Source organism: Enoplosus armatus, chromosome 12, assembly GCF_043641665.1.
Source record: "Enoplosus armatus isolate fEnoArm2 chromosome 12, fEnoArm2.hap1, whole genome shotgun sequence".
Taxonomy (NCBI): Eukaryota; Metazoa; Chordata; class Actinopteri; order Centrarchiformes; family Enoplosidae; genus Enoplosus; species Enoplosus armatus.
This window is the reverse complement of record NC_092191.1, coordinates 11365505-11381383: the sequence shown is the minus strand read 5'-3', so window position 1 is coordinate 11381383 and position 15879 is coordinate 11365505.

Sequence of the window (15879 nt, the reverse complement as noted above, 5' to 3'; positions counted from 1 at the left end):
CCCTCTGAGGGACCCTGGAGGTGTCTGTTGTGTGTTGAGAGGCAGCACAAAAAGGGACAAAATGTGCAGTCAAGAGCTCTATTATTTGTGAATGATGAATGTGAGAAACCACACATGAGCTAAATTTGCTGTTTATGGAGATAATTTCCTTTTATCTTACACATCAGATAGCAAATTTACAGCAGTGTTGTGTTTTATGGCTGCTAAAAAAAGATATATTTACCAAAACTCAAGCTTTTCACTTGTGCTGCACTTCCCCAAAAGCCCTTGGTACTTTTCGAAGGCAAGACAACATTTTTAACCGCTACTGTAAAACCAGGACAAGGGCATCACAAATATCATGTGACATTTACTGTACATATCCCATTAGATAGCTATGAATAAAGCTGGACCTGCTCTGCACCCACCGAGTTTTATTCTTAATTTTCTCATTTGTGTTATATGGCACAATGAAATGGATATCATTACATAGAATAGCACTATCATACAAATACCATGCTGTGTCCTTGAAGGCGGCATAATAAATGGTTCATCACTGGCCACCAAATGGCAAGACAAATTTATGGCCACTGATCTCTCTCATCATCAGAGCAAAGTACTCAGTAAAATTTCATTGTAACTTCCCGGGAAATAAATAAATTTGCCCCCTGACCTTGAGGGAAAAAAATCTCCTCCCACCCATCCAGCTGAGATGATGGACCCCTCTGCCTCCATCACTCCTAACCCCCCCTCTCTCTCTCTTTCAATCACCTCCATACATCTTACCTTCTTTGGCACTGTGTCCATATAAAGATAGTAGGCTAAAGATAGGTGTCCTACCTTCACTCGCTCTATACCTCGACCCCCTGAGATTTGCGTCCCTCTCTGTCTCTGTTGAGACCTCAGCCCCTCCTGAGGACCAACGACAGACAGAAAGGGGAGTGAGAGTACAGAAAATAGCTGATCTGGAGGGAGGGAAAGGGGGAAGAAAGAGAGCAAGAGTGCGAGGAGAGAAAGGGCAGGAAATGACAGGAGAGGAATATGCAGAAAGTCTCAGTTTAAATCAAGATAAAAGACAGAAATAGAAAATAATAGGGGGAACAAACCCCTGGACGCTGGCTCTCTCTAATGGAAACACATGGCTGAGGGCTGAGGTGTTGTCAGCAGTCTGCCTGCGCACACTGACATTCCTGCCTGATAATCTGGCCTGCCATAAAATTAGAATAGCAAATACCCCACTGACAGAGATGCATGTCCTCCCTCTCTTGTGCCACCATAAAAAAAAACTCCTGCCGGTGTCTCCGAACGCCACAAACTTCAATTTAAATTTACAGCGCCGCAAAAGGAGAAGTGATATGCATTCAAAAAATTTAATAACCTATTAAGTTATGACTTCAATTTCATTTTATGAATATTTTCCTTGGGGAGCTCCGCCATCACCAGAGAAAGACAGAAATTTAAAAAAGATAAATAGTACCATTAATCTATAACATTTCTTTCCCATTATTCTTGAAAATGAGAAGTTATTTTTGCTCAGATCGTCATGTAATTAGCTCCTTATACTTGACTCGCAAGCCAGAAAATGACCATGTTCGAAAAGATTTGAAGTCTGTCATTTGACTGAGAATAAAATCATCATTTGTCTTAATATAATGTCTATCTGACAAGCAGTACTTGAATTTGATTAGGTTTCAGTAGCTTTATTAATAACAACTACTGGATCAGAGGGAGGTAAGTCCTCTGCGTCTAAGAGCGACACGCTGGCTGCGAGATAGAGCTGCTGCAGAGGTCAGCCTTTTGTTTTGAAAGATCTCTGTACTATAAATTCTCAGACGTCATTTATAACCCAACATTGTGCTTTACTACATAAACTGGTTTTAAGCCACGAAACTATTAAACAACTCATCACAACTCCACTTTGTAGAGGGTGAATGTGGGAGTGCAGCAGGGTATAATAGCTTTAATCTGTCTGTTGTTTGTCTCATGGGCATTAAACACCATCTTGATATGAGTGAGACTACAGTGCTCACAGGAGGGGGTCCTCATAATATTTAATAGGTCATCAAAGGGAATGGGGGGTAGACTGCTGACATTTGCCTGGATAGTTAGGAGAAACCCCAGGAGTTGTCATATGACTCATTACCAGAACACAGTCGACTTGACAGTCGGTTGCATCATCGTTCAAAGAGACTATCTGGCAGAAAAATCATAATCCAACAGATATAACTATTCAAGTCACAATGGGCCCATTAACTAGCATGAGATTTTGATTCTTGTTTCCACCCTGAAAATAGAGACTAATCAGTTAATAAAACTCTATTACTGCTGCCGTGAATGAGATAGTGGCTGCCATCAGCGTGAAAAACCCTGTGAGTACAGCGGTGCTTCCCACAGATAGATATAGATAGATTATATTTTGGCTCTTTCACTCTTAGTGCAACACTCCCTGAAGCATCTAACCATCTGCTTGCCCACTACCTCTGGTCAAAGATTAAAAACTGCAGCCCTACAACCCAAAGGAGATGAAGGGTCATCATTTGGAGCTGCAAGTTTTTCCATAGAAGAAAGAAAATGAAATATGGTGACTGGGCCAGCTGCTGACCTCCTCAGGCCTGCTGGAAAGCAGGTGTCAGAGGAGGACAGTGAGAGTAAAAGTTAATGTGAACTCCAACGTCTATGTTATACTTAAATAGCCGTTAGATATATTCAAATATGAGTCACATAAAGTTTCTGGTGAGTGAATTCTTAAGAGGTTAGGTCAAGGCAGCTTTCTTGTGCTCACAGCTACAAATCAACATACGTCTGCTCTGTACATCAAACAGCAATTGCTCCAATTACATAACTTAACCTACAAAAGGCAGCGATGCTCTGTTTTGTAATATTGTCACATAAGCACAACAGGTCATGCCTTGGAAATTGTTGTTCTCATTATTAAGGCAAAATGGTGGAAACTAGTGAGGCGTGCTGAACAGATAATTATGACACCAAACCATCTGAAAAGTAATGTGTGGAAGTGTTTTTCATTTGACACCATAGATGGAAAAATAGTGGATAGAAGTATGGCTGTCTTTTAAAAATGTAACTGCCTTACAGGGATGTTACCACAACAACACATCTGAAGTCACTTTTTGTGGTTTGTCACTTAAGTGAGGCAGCAAAGAAATTGTGAATGAACTGAGTTGCAGATCTGCCACAGTTTAGGATAGGGTTTCATTCAAATTAATCCAAAATAAGACATTTATTTTTGCATTAATAACTATGAATTTTCTCATTACATCAGGTTGCATATGTTACAGTCACATCATAATTTTAACAATATTAAACTATAGATGAGAGAAAAAGTGGCCTCAACCCAATCTTAGCTTGATCATAGTTCAGCATCAAGATTTTCGCCATACACAGGGATGTATAAATGTCATAAATCTGCTTTTCAACATCCCAATTATACATACAAATTTGGAAACTGACCCTATAAGTCTCCACATTTCAACTCAGAAAGTTTTTCTTCGTAAAGAAGCTAAAAAAAACCATGAACATTTCAAAAGAGAATTCAGTTGTCACATTCAAGACCCCTCAAACTTTGGACAACCCCCATAGCCCTGCACAAAACAACAGTACAGCACTTACATGCCCCTCACACATTGATTCCCCTCCCGAGGGCCCAAACCAATTTCTCTTGTTTTCAGACACTCTCCCTGCCTGAACCTGCAGTGGCCATCAAAGACATTCATCCATCCGCCCAGGATGACTATGACTGATCTAGCCACCAAACGATCAATTTGTATCCCTCTCTCTTTCTCCTTCGTCCTTCTCTCTCCCTCTCTCTTACTGTTCTCTTTCTCTCTTTGACTCCTTCACTTCATTCTCTTGCTATTTTGTTGATGTGCAGAATATGATGAAAAAGTGAGAGTGCAGAGCACTTTGACACCGTGGCACGTGAGAGTAACAATGCAATCACTATTTGACCTTGGAGAACAGCTAATTCATATGTTCATCTATCTGTATTTTTGACACATGTAACTTTTCATTCCAGTGAAAGCTGGAAGTAAGAATAACTCTTACTTCTTACATAATGGCAGGATTTGATTTCGCAGGCTAGTTGACATGTTGAGCCGTCGATACTTAGATCTAAAGACAGAAAAATACACTGTAAGTTAACTGAGAGTGGCTTCAGTATGCCTGATTTGTTCAGTTGTATATGTCTCTCCTTCATTCATTAAGCTGTAATTGGACGTGATTCTTATCCAGGAATGCAGCATCCTCAGATTCCTCCAAGGCATGCAAGGTGATGATGACAGCGTTAGAAAGAGCTGTTAATCCATCTTGTAATTGCGCCGAGCAGACGGCAGGGTTGGTCGTGTCTGGGAAAAGGCTGTAGAGAAACATTTGTCACCAGACGTGAACAATAGGAGGCATCATGTATTCTGATGCATCTGCATGTGCGATGAAAGCTTTTGTATGTATTTGTGATGGTGGTGCATGTGATGCCGGTCTGTGCATTAGTATATGGCTGTGCATGTATGTTGATGCTAATGTTGTTTGTGTGTGCACGGTGGGGTTTGTGTGTGCGGTGGGGCTCCCTTTTCCTCGCTATTCACAGACAATTTGTTAGGCCGGCTGTTGAAGCCAGGCCGAAGCCCGTGGAACAGCTGGAGCCCCTCCATGATTGATAAACGTGGCGGCGAGAACTTCATCTCCCCCTGAATGAAGACAAAGGCCCCACAATGCTCAGCCAGTGTGTTACGCCTGCCTGTCGTTAAGTGTGGACTGCGGACCTGCCCCGGTCCTCAGCTGGGGGAGTCGGGGTGCCAAGAGGGAGGTCAGGACCCAAACTAATTATCATTTTATGACAAAACGGTTCTTTTGTCGTCGTTATATAATTGATTTACCTTTCAGGGGGAGATCATTATGAAGTGGCTTTGGGAGGATGGGATTACAGGGGGCAAAAAGGGATTAGCTTCAGTTGTACATGTTCTCAATGTTATAAAGGTGGGCACAAGCATATATGTCTACAAATATGAATATAATATTTAGAGTGCTCCAAATGAAGAGAAATAATATAACACATGCAAGGATTAATATCCTTAACAAAAGTCATACAGTTATTTAAAAGTATTTGTCACACTTTATCAATTATTAAAAATAGATATAAGAAATACAACAGTTGTGAATAAAATCATGGTGGTAGAAAAAACTAAATTGATATTGACACTGTAGAAATCAGTGACCCCATGAGTGGACATGTGCTTTGAGCAGCTATGTGCATCCACCGAGTAAATGACAGACAAATCAGCATCAATTGCGCATGATTAAAATCATATCAGCATGTTGTATTGATCCTGGCAGACATCACCACGTTTCCCAGAGACAGATCTTAACAGAGACATACTCAGAGGTTCGCTGCCTCAGTGTCATAAACTTTTGCTTAGTTTGTGACCCATGCAGGACCAGGTCAGTGAGTCAAATCAGGGCCAGCTTTGTCAAAGTCACCATGTGGTGATAATCGTTACATTTGGCCGTGATGAATCCCACCCAAGGATCTGTTTCCTGTGACTACACATGGTACTGGAAATATGTGTGGTGGCATTTGGATTTTCCATTTTGAGTCGTCTTTCCAGTCGAAGCTAGGCGGCTTTAAAAGGAGTTAGCTGCTGTGCCTGCACAGTGTTTATTGTTGCTTTGGAAAACCCTCACTCATACATCCATTCAATGCATTATTTGCTTATGTGTATAAACCCCTAGTAACGTGCAAGCATTTCCTTCAGTGTGAAACAAATGATGTTTTGCAAACGTGCTCCCAACTTTCTTTGTCTGACTGAGAGAGCAATGTAGCCTGGGTACATCCATCCTTGACCTATTTAATGGCTGGGTTCTGTTGAAGACCCGCCGCACAAATTGAAAAGTTTTCAGTCGCTAAGTGAAATGTATGGCTCTGCCTCCGGTCCAGAAAAATTGGGGATTGTTTTATTTTAATTCCAAACTCAATTTCAGACAAAGTGGATTTCTGGCCCATCCATTGTGCCGTGCTTGTCGGCATTTGAGCTGCCAGGACACACGATGAATGAGTGAATATTGATGAACACAAAAGATGTACCCAGGCCATTTTTTCCTGTTATTGTTGGCGTGTAGGTGGGGAAAAGAGGAGAAAGGAGGCGTCCTTTGAATCCCCTGGGATTGAGGAACCCCTCTCCATATTCAGAATATTCCCTGTGAAGTTCAGAAAGAGATATCAATCTCACTTTGAGGCTCTGGGCCTTCATTTGTTTGAGAGAGATGCGGAGCGCTGCTCAGATGACTGTGCCAATTCTTCAAATCCCACTTACAGTAGGAGTTCACACAAACACGCACACACATACATACACAGCAGAGCATCTGCCACTTTCCCCAGCCTCTGTGTCCCAGGCATCAGTGTCTTCTGCGGTGGAGTCTGCACTGTGGCACTCACAGGTCTTGATTGAGGAAGCAGTCGCAGCTCTGTCGGCAGCTGAGAGTTAAGAATAAAAAATACACCATGCCTGTTTGGGCAGAAGCAACACCAGTCTATATTGGATAAATGGGTTAGTTTTTCTATGTCACATTCTTCGCAGGAGAAGGTGTGCATGTGTTTGTGTGTGTGTATGAGAGTGAGCAAGACAGAGGTGGTATGGTTGTATCGAATCATTTCAAATTGCTTAGCTGGATTTCTTTTCTCTTAATGAAGGGTTGGGAAGCCACTGACATTTTAATATTTTTATCTTTTATTCTAGACAACAGGAAGGCAGAGATGGAGTCAACAGGGACAGAAAACTCTTTCATGTACTTAAAAGGACACTTGACCTCTCAATTATAGTGTGTCTGGATGCAGTATTTTCTATACTGAAATATACCAGGTCACTAGTGGTTCAGGATGCTGACAATGAAATTGCAATGTCCCCGGTCTGAGTCCAGCTAGGGATCTTTGTTGCACATTATCCCTTCTCTCCAATTTCCTCATCCCTCTACTGTTCACAAAATAAAGGCATGAATGTAAAAACAAAATCAAATACAGAAAAAGATGAATATAAAGTTGAAAAACACGAGTTATGACAGAATGCAACATGTCAAATAAGGATAAAAAATGATGTATGCCATTTATATTTTCAAGGAAAATACAGTTGAATTTTCCATGTGGAGCTTTATTTTCAGCGTCTTCATCTTTCTTTTTAACAATGTTTTGTCTTGTCTTGCCTATTTGCAGAAGATGGAGGAGGCGTTTGCCCTTATTTGGAGCTCTGGCCTGATAATCATGATCAGAGGTAAGAGAGCAATTTGAGGGAAACACATGTTAGATTGCCACAGTGGAACATTACACTGGTGCTCCGCATGTAGATGTAAGGTTCTTAGACGCTGACAGTACAGCAGGCAGGGCCAATAATGACTCTAAGAAGTGAAATAATTACACGCATCCCCACAAATACAACCATTCTTCACCTCAATGAACACCCCCTCTCTGGGTCTCTCTCTCTCATGCTGTGCTTGTTGTGTCCTCATGTAGCCCACTGCAACAAATAGACCCTCACTGTTACCGGCTACTGACATTTTAAAAGGCAGTGTTTGATTATTTGAAGTGTATTTTGGTTTTGCTTCCTCTTATATATATTTTTCACTATTTCCTCACTCTCCTCACTCTCCTCACTCTCCTCACTCGTCTGTCTCTATTTTCACCCTCTTTCCACCTCCCTCCTAAAGACACCAGAGTGTCAGGCGTCCAAACCTGTCTCTGGTTTGGTTTTAGCAAGGCAATGGGCCATGCAGGCCTTTCTTTCCCACAGTGGGCTTCTGAGTGGAGTCTTTGCCCTCACATGCGTTCAGTTGGGCCTGCTTTACCCACACTATTGATTGCAGGTGATGTTCTGGACTCCGTCCAGCTGACCTCGAAGGGGAGTTAGATATATCATTGTCCGAAGAGGAACCTCTGGAGACCAGACAGAAGCAGCAGTCTGACTTTGTCCTGCCGCTAAATCTGTCAACAAATACTTTGGAGGCTAGTGTCTGGGCTGCTTAGCATGGACCCTAAGCATGCGATTCAGTCATTTCAATAGTGAAACAGAAAATACTGTCGATGCTCCATAGACAAACATCCATGCTTCAGCTGCTGTGTTTCCTGAATGGCCATCCATGCACCACACATTCCGTCTTCACTACTTCACCTTTTCCTTCTGCTCGCTAATTAGAAATCTTAATATGCAATCATGTTAACATTGGGTCTAATTTGTGCATCGTGCATCTTTGTTTCTTACACACCTCACAGCAATTGATGGATATCCAATGAGACGCAGAGTCCCTGCCAAAGGGAGTAGCTCTGCAGCTTGTGACACACTGCTGAAGCTGGGGGGAAGTACGCCTTAAATTAATTAACATCGGACCTCTTGTAGCTGCTCACTTCTGTAAACAAACATTTTAATATGCAGTAATTAATTAAATCTGCCAAGCTACTCTGCCCCTCCCATAGATCTCCCTTCATTCTTACTTTCCCCATCTTGTTAAAGAGTTTATTATCTGCTGCATAAGATGAGGAGTAAATTCACAACTTTGTCCAGCGCTATCTCTCCAAGACACAGATTTCTAGATTTCTAACTGCGATCTGACATGTAATATTGTAATTCTAGTTTCCCATTCTTGCCCAGAATTCACATTTCATACAAGTTGAAAGCTTCTGTGTTGTGGCTATGAGAGAACAAAAATGTACCAAAGCCTCTTGGGCTACTTTGACCGACTGCAGACTGGCAGATAGTCACAAATGTGTGTTTTTGACATCCAATATACTGAACTTGTCCACTATGCGTGTGTCTTATAATAAGATATCTTCATGAGATACATTATATTTTCCTTGTGTTATTTTTTCTACCTTTAAATGATGTCAAACATTAATATACAGAGTGTTGAATTGACTCTACTGCAAGTATTGAGTCCCTTCAAGTAGATAAACAAAATCAGAGCAATGTTAATACTTATGTTAATTCAATAAATTAGCAAACAGCCATTGAGTAGAATCTGTAGGATGACTACATTAGAACACAACTGTGCCAAATACCGATGGATTAAGATTTATTTGGCAAGATTTCTCATTCAAGATAAATAAATTCAAACACTTCAATAAATCCCTCAAATTATCTACAGTGGGTAGTTTTGCATTTGTCAGAGATGGGGGGAAAAAATAAAAAAGATTGCATGAGTTTATGGAAATCCACATCAGCAGGGAATGGATGCGGACTCAAGGGGCATCGCTGCACAGGTAAGCTGCTTTTGGAGGGTTCATGTAAATCCTAAAGTCCAAAAGTCAATTACTGGGGCATCTCAAGCGTGTGTTACTGAAAGACTCTGATGTTTTATTGAAGAGAGGCTTTAATTCATCAGGCTTCTCAGCTCCCTTTCATGCAGCTTGGAGAGGGAGAGCAAGGCACCTCCTTCAGATGGTCAGTGTCATATATCACACACACACACACACACACAGAAAGAGAGAGAGAGAGAGAACACACACACTAATGCCCAAAAACAACTCTCAGGTGGTCTGCTTCACTCCACTGACCAGACCATTACCCCCTACACACACACACACACACACACACATACAGCCCTCTCAGTGTAGACCACACAGACTAAACAAGAAATTCTAACTCATCCATGCGGCATCTTGTGCTCTTTCTGTGCACAATTATCAACATTTCAAACGAGCAAATGACAATGTTTAATTACAGAAAAACCCTCACATGTTCTAACCACCCAGTCACCTTGTTTGCTGCTTTGCTGGGCCTTGAGAGCAGACTACCGTGTCATTCACAGCACCTTGGTAGCTCATTTCCTCACAGCTGGTTTAATGTTTTTTGGGGAAGGTGGGAGTTATTGTATTATGCTGCCATTCCTATCTGCTGATCACAGTGCGTCTCTGCGCTTTATTCCCGCTGGAATATTAATAAACAAACACTCGTTCCAGGCTGACACGGTCCCATCACAACAGAACGAGTCCTCTGTCTCTAATGTCTCCACAGCTGGAATGAAGGCTCATGGTGGCATCGCCCAGAGTGAGGCAAGCAGACAGCTTATTTTTCCACCGTGATTAGCCAAACTGTGCCGCTCATATACAAATGGAAATGGGATGTGCATGAGTGTCCTCCCCTCTCCTTACCCTCTCTCTGCCTCTCTCTCCCATCTGTCAAGACAATAGATTTTAATCTTTAATCCATGAGCAGCCATTGAATACTAGGGAATTACAAATTACAGATGTTTTACTGTGTCTTTTTTTTCCTCCCACAACACCTCCTGCCCGCTGTCTGTCTCCCTGTTCAGGCCCTTCAGCTACCTGCTATCATGATGTTAACACACAAAGGTGTTCACACTCTCACATCCGCCACAAACAAATGTGTACAACAGAGACAGAGAGAGAGAGAGAGAGAGAGAGAGAGAGAGAGAGAGAGACACACACACACACGTACACACATTACACATCCTCATTCTGTGCCATCATGGTACCATATGACACTGTCATCATTTGGTAATTAAACCCTTGCTGGCTTTAAATATGAAAAGCTGGCAAGAGTTGATGATGATGACTCTGGCTGTCGCTCAGCCCAGATTTCCAACAAACCGTCCAGACATCAGGCAGGAAACATATTGTCCTGTTGTTGTCTTAGTTTGGCCATGCGTCTCCCTCCAGATGAAAAGAAATGTGACACAAACATATATATTTGATCGTTCATATACGGTTTAGAGATGTGATAAGTGTGTAATGTTATGTGTAAGATTTATACAATTTGTGTGAAACACATCTGACTTCTGTGTGCTGATGATAAATGATGGTGCATAGAGTTACAGTGGCCTCCGAGTGAGGGGAAGGAGGTGGTGCCAGGGAGAGATGGAGGAGGGGGGGGGGGCGCATGAAGGGTGAAGAAGGGAGGTTTATTTAATGTTCAGCCCATGAGCAAGTGGGACACTATTTTTAAAAAGGGGGAGAGGACGGGTGGAGAGGTGGTGGTGGCAATGTGGTGGGGGTTTTGGAGGAGGAAGGGTTGGAAGTGCAGGTGAGAACTTTGTCTGTCCGTGGAGAGGAAACAGGAAGAGACGGTTTGAAGATACATACTTCAACATTAACCTGAGCCACCCCCACCCCCACCGCACACACACACACCCTCCCTTTCAGCCCCCCGGCAATCTTGGACAGAGTAGATACCATTGACCAGTCTAATGGACTATGCCATAAGATCTCTCTCTCCCCCCTCCACACAACACCGTCCAACCAAAATCACTCCTCTCCCTCAATTTTCAATCTGCCTCTCCTGCAGACTCCGGTCATAACCCGTAAATGTGGTGTGTGGCTCTGAGAAGAGCTTAGGTTCCATTACTGACAGCCCACACAGCTTTATGGCCATTTAAGCTGCTCGATTTGGGTTCCTCCCATTCGGATGTTCCTGCAGACCCCCAGTGTGTCGCCTGAACAGATAGAGGGAAAAAAAACACTTATTAAGATCATTAATGTCAAGATTACCAAGGCAGACTCAGCTCTTACTGCTGGAAATGTATTTTTAATACGCACAGCAATAAACAGTAACACTGTAAAAACAGCACAATGGTGTCTGCCAGTCTGTCAGTCCGAGGTTGGGAATTAGCATAAATTAACATGTTGGCTGTTTCTTGTAGGTTATGGATTATTTAACTTCATAAAAAATGTTGTGCACCACATATTTGGATAACTAGTTTATAATTCTATGAACTGGCAAGACACAAATATTAAAATGGATATTAATGTACGCCTGTTATGAAGGTCTGATGCTTTAAAAAGCAGACAGCACTGAGAGTTACAAAGCAGGCTACTACTTTTTTAAGCTGAGTATCTCAGATATAAAGTGTTCCATAATATCCATTACTGGTCCTTGGTCCAGTGGCAGTCTTATTGCCATTTCTGAACTTCAAGCACTGTAAAGAGACTTATAATACAAAATGTTTGTTAAATAGCCGATAGAGAAGCTATAATCTTTTAATGTTGAATTTTATAGCTTTACCACGCTCTGTCGTTCTTGTGGATATTGTAATATTGCATTTTTACTGGTTATTCATCTGTTAATGTTCCAGTTACTAAGTTTAATACTCTCCCTTATACTTTTTTTTTCTTCTCTGTATTCCCTCACACGGTTAAACACGCAGAGAAAGTTTCCACTGTGAAGTTTATGTAACTGTGAGATATCTGACTGGACTGAATCTCCGGAGAAGAGCACTTTGAGATAACTGTTTTAGAGCCAAGGTGTCAGAACCATGTTTGATAAGAAAAAAATAAACAGATGTGACTGGACCGTTAAATGACAACATTTACTTGAATTAACTTTTGGAAATCAAGAAGGATTAATTGAATTCTAAATTGTCACTATTTTTGTGTGCCTTTTTCCTCACCCAACCCCCCCCCCACAAACACACCCACACCTTTCTCCGTGTGTGTGTGTGTGTGTGTGTGTGTGTGTGTGTGTGTGTGTGTGTGTGTGAGAGAGAGAGAGAGAGAGAGAGAGAGAGAGAGAGAGAGAGACTCATTGTAAATGTTTACCAGTATTCAGTGTTAGAAGCCTGCATGCACATGACACTGCCATAACTTAGTTAACTACATAAAAACATCTCGTTTTGATAAATTATTATTATATTATTATTTTGGGGCATCTAAACTTCATGTCTTCTGTCTGCTAATAACTTCCATGCATGTATTTTTTCTGTTATAATTTCACTACATTTAATAATTTCACACTGAGTTTAAGCGTTGAACAAACTGGCAGAGCTACTCAGCCACAAACCAACTCAACACATCTCCTGTAAATAAACTTAAGAGTTTTCAAAGAAAAGAGTAAGTACTTGAGTTTAAAAAATGAATGTAATACATACCAGTGGGTGCGAAATAAGATTTTTTTAAATGTCTTTCCATCGAGTCAAACACTGGAAGCTCCATCTGTCTGAATACTAAAATCCAGTTTTTAAACTCAACACAAGCAAGTTTTACAGTTGCTTTTAATTCAGCACCTGCATCGCTCTGTGTTCTTTGATTTCTTTTTTTTTTTCTTTCTTTATCAATTCCTAGTTCATTGGAGCAGGGTTGCTTCCGCTTTTTGTTGTCGCCTAAACCGTTTAGTTTTGGATGATCGGTCAAAGATTCTGACAACCAGCGGGGAGAAGCACGACGCCCAGCCGGGGAGGGAGCGCAGGAGGCCGGACAGATCTACTGGGCTGCATCGGGGAGACGCACCATTAGACAAGGGAGAGCCATGCCTCACAGCGCTGGTCGATCAGGTAAGGATTTCTCCCTCTGCCTCATACTAATGTCAGCGTTTGTTTGCAGGTATGTTGGCTGCACTGCGTGGGACAAAACTGTGAGGAGGCAGCAGCTCCCTGCTTCTATATCTGGCTTCTTATTTTATTTTATTTTTATTTTATTTTTAAAAAGATCAAACAAAACATAGTGTGCTTTTCCTTCTATATTATGCAATGACTTCATGTTTTTCCATGTCGTTTTTTTGTTATTGCTTAATGTCAGAAATTAGGGTCAAGAAATTATATTTTGACGTGTTGTGTAAGTATTATTATTGTTATTATTATTATTGTTACTGTTGAAAATAATAGCTTAATAGTCTATTAACATCACCTATATGCTTGTGGCTGTAATTGAAAACATAGATCACAGTCTAATTCACCTCTCAATTTTGGGTTTAGATGGAAAGATCAATGGAAAACAGTTGTAATGATCTAATTAATTATGGCAAAATTAAAAGCAAGTACAAAATCAATCTGTGGTGGTGTCGAGGATAGAGTCAAATTGATATCCATCTGCTCCCGTTATAAAGCACATGAATAAGCAATCTAAGGACGCAGCTGATATCCTGCAGTTTGGCAAAGACTACCCATATGGCTTTGGGTGTCAGGAGACACCAAATCATTGTGGGACATTACAAGTGACTCCCGATATGATGCGCATGTTTTGGCTAATGGGGGAAAAATAGATCCAAGGGAAATGTATACTGTGCAATGTATTACAGTTTTGTCAAATTCGCTCTTAAATCTATCCAATGCAAGAGGTGAGAGTGAAAGTATCAGACGCATCACAGGTGAGTTTTCTCAGTGTGTCCTCAGTGAGATGAAAACATTTTAATGGCGTCCATACGTCTACGTAGTAGAGATTGAAATACTTATATTTTTAAAAGGCTCAAAATAAATCAGTCTATGATTAAAATGACTCCTCGGTAACTCAACGTTTATACACAAATGCTTCTAAAGGACGAAACTTTCAGTTAACAAGCTTCACACACTCAAAGTCAAACTTTGAACTTGGAACTGGGGTTGGGGGATCACAGGGGTCTTTAGAAATATTCCAAGTTTCCAAGTTAAATTGCTGTTCATATTTCTCTATTTCACTCTCTAATTGCAATTCCTCAAACAATTATTTGCACTCAGATCGAATATCAAATTATGTTTTATTCAGTGAAGGTGGGATCAAGGGACCCTGACCTGAAAGTGTTCGGGAGCCCCCGCGTCGTCTCCAAACACGCAGCAGAGACACAACAGGAAGATAAAAACAGCAATATCGATTGTTGACGTGGAGGCGCGTTACAGGCCATATGTTTCAAAACACGGAGGAAAAGGATTTGTTTTGTCCTCCGTGGAAATTCATCATCCTCCCTTCCCTCCCTGTCTCCTCTGTTCACTTCAATATTCTTATTAAAATACCAATAACGGCGGATTTATTATTATTAATAATATTATGATTAGTTACTTTTTATTACTTCATATTAGTGTATTAGTGATAGTATATTTTAAAAAAGGAAACATGAATCAGAATACAAGCCAACAATTTAACCTCTACTGATATACATTTAAAAAAAAAACACTATGTTTAAAAAGCTGAAACGTTTTTGTTATTATTTAAAGTGTCAGAAATATATTAAAATCTGTTCCCATGGTGTGTGATAACTGTGTCGAGGCTCTTTATTGTAAAATGCAAAAATAAATCGAAAACAATAATCGCGTTGGGTCGTTGGTGACTGAGGCTTTTTTAAAGGGGTGAAGTCAGACTAACAGTTTCTTAATTATCACGGCGTTTGTTTTGCTGTGGGACTGTGACACGGGGACGTCATCGTGGCAGTGCAGAGAGGTACGGGGGGCAAATCGGGGTGTTGTGGGGGAAATAGCAGCAGCTTTAGGGCAAAAGTGCACTGACGTGTGAAATTACAGCCCATGGTGCTACATATTGTACCAGAAGCTCCCTCCTCCCAAAAAAAAGCAGAAACAAAAAAGAGGAATCGTCCTCGAACTTGTCCAGAGGGCAGCTGGACGCAACACGGCGTCCACAGCCCCTCTTAATAACAGATTATTATTATTATTATTATTATTATTATTATTATTATTATTGTCATTATTATTATGAATGTTCTGCTGTGTCTTTCAACAACACATAAATACATTCAAGGATATTGCAGCTTTGTACATATACGTTGAATAACTTTCCCCACAATAAAACACTCTACTGTACACTAACACCGTGCTGAAATCATCTACATAGAAATCATTTTGAGGCTATTATGCAGGAAAAACTGCAGCTACTTCCGCTGAATAGCAGTCAGTTATAGACATGCAGAAGTTGATGTTAACCTCAAGCTACAGACCAATAAAGTGAGCTCTTTTAAAATCTTTGAATCTTCTTTGACTGTTTTTCTCTTTGTTTCCTTTGTGGATTGAGTTCTATACCGGAAGAGATTAAAGAGTGCACAATTCAGCTACAGTAGGTTCACCCCCAACCTTTGACCCGGCCAGTCACAGCAGCACCAGCCTACCTGCCTGCCTGCCTGCCTGCCTGCATGAGCACAGCGGCCTGTGTAACCTATGAGCGCCATCTACAGAGCGATGCTGCACACAGGCGGT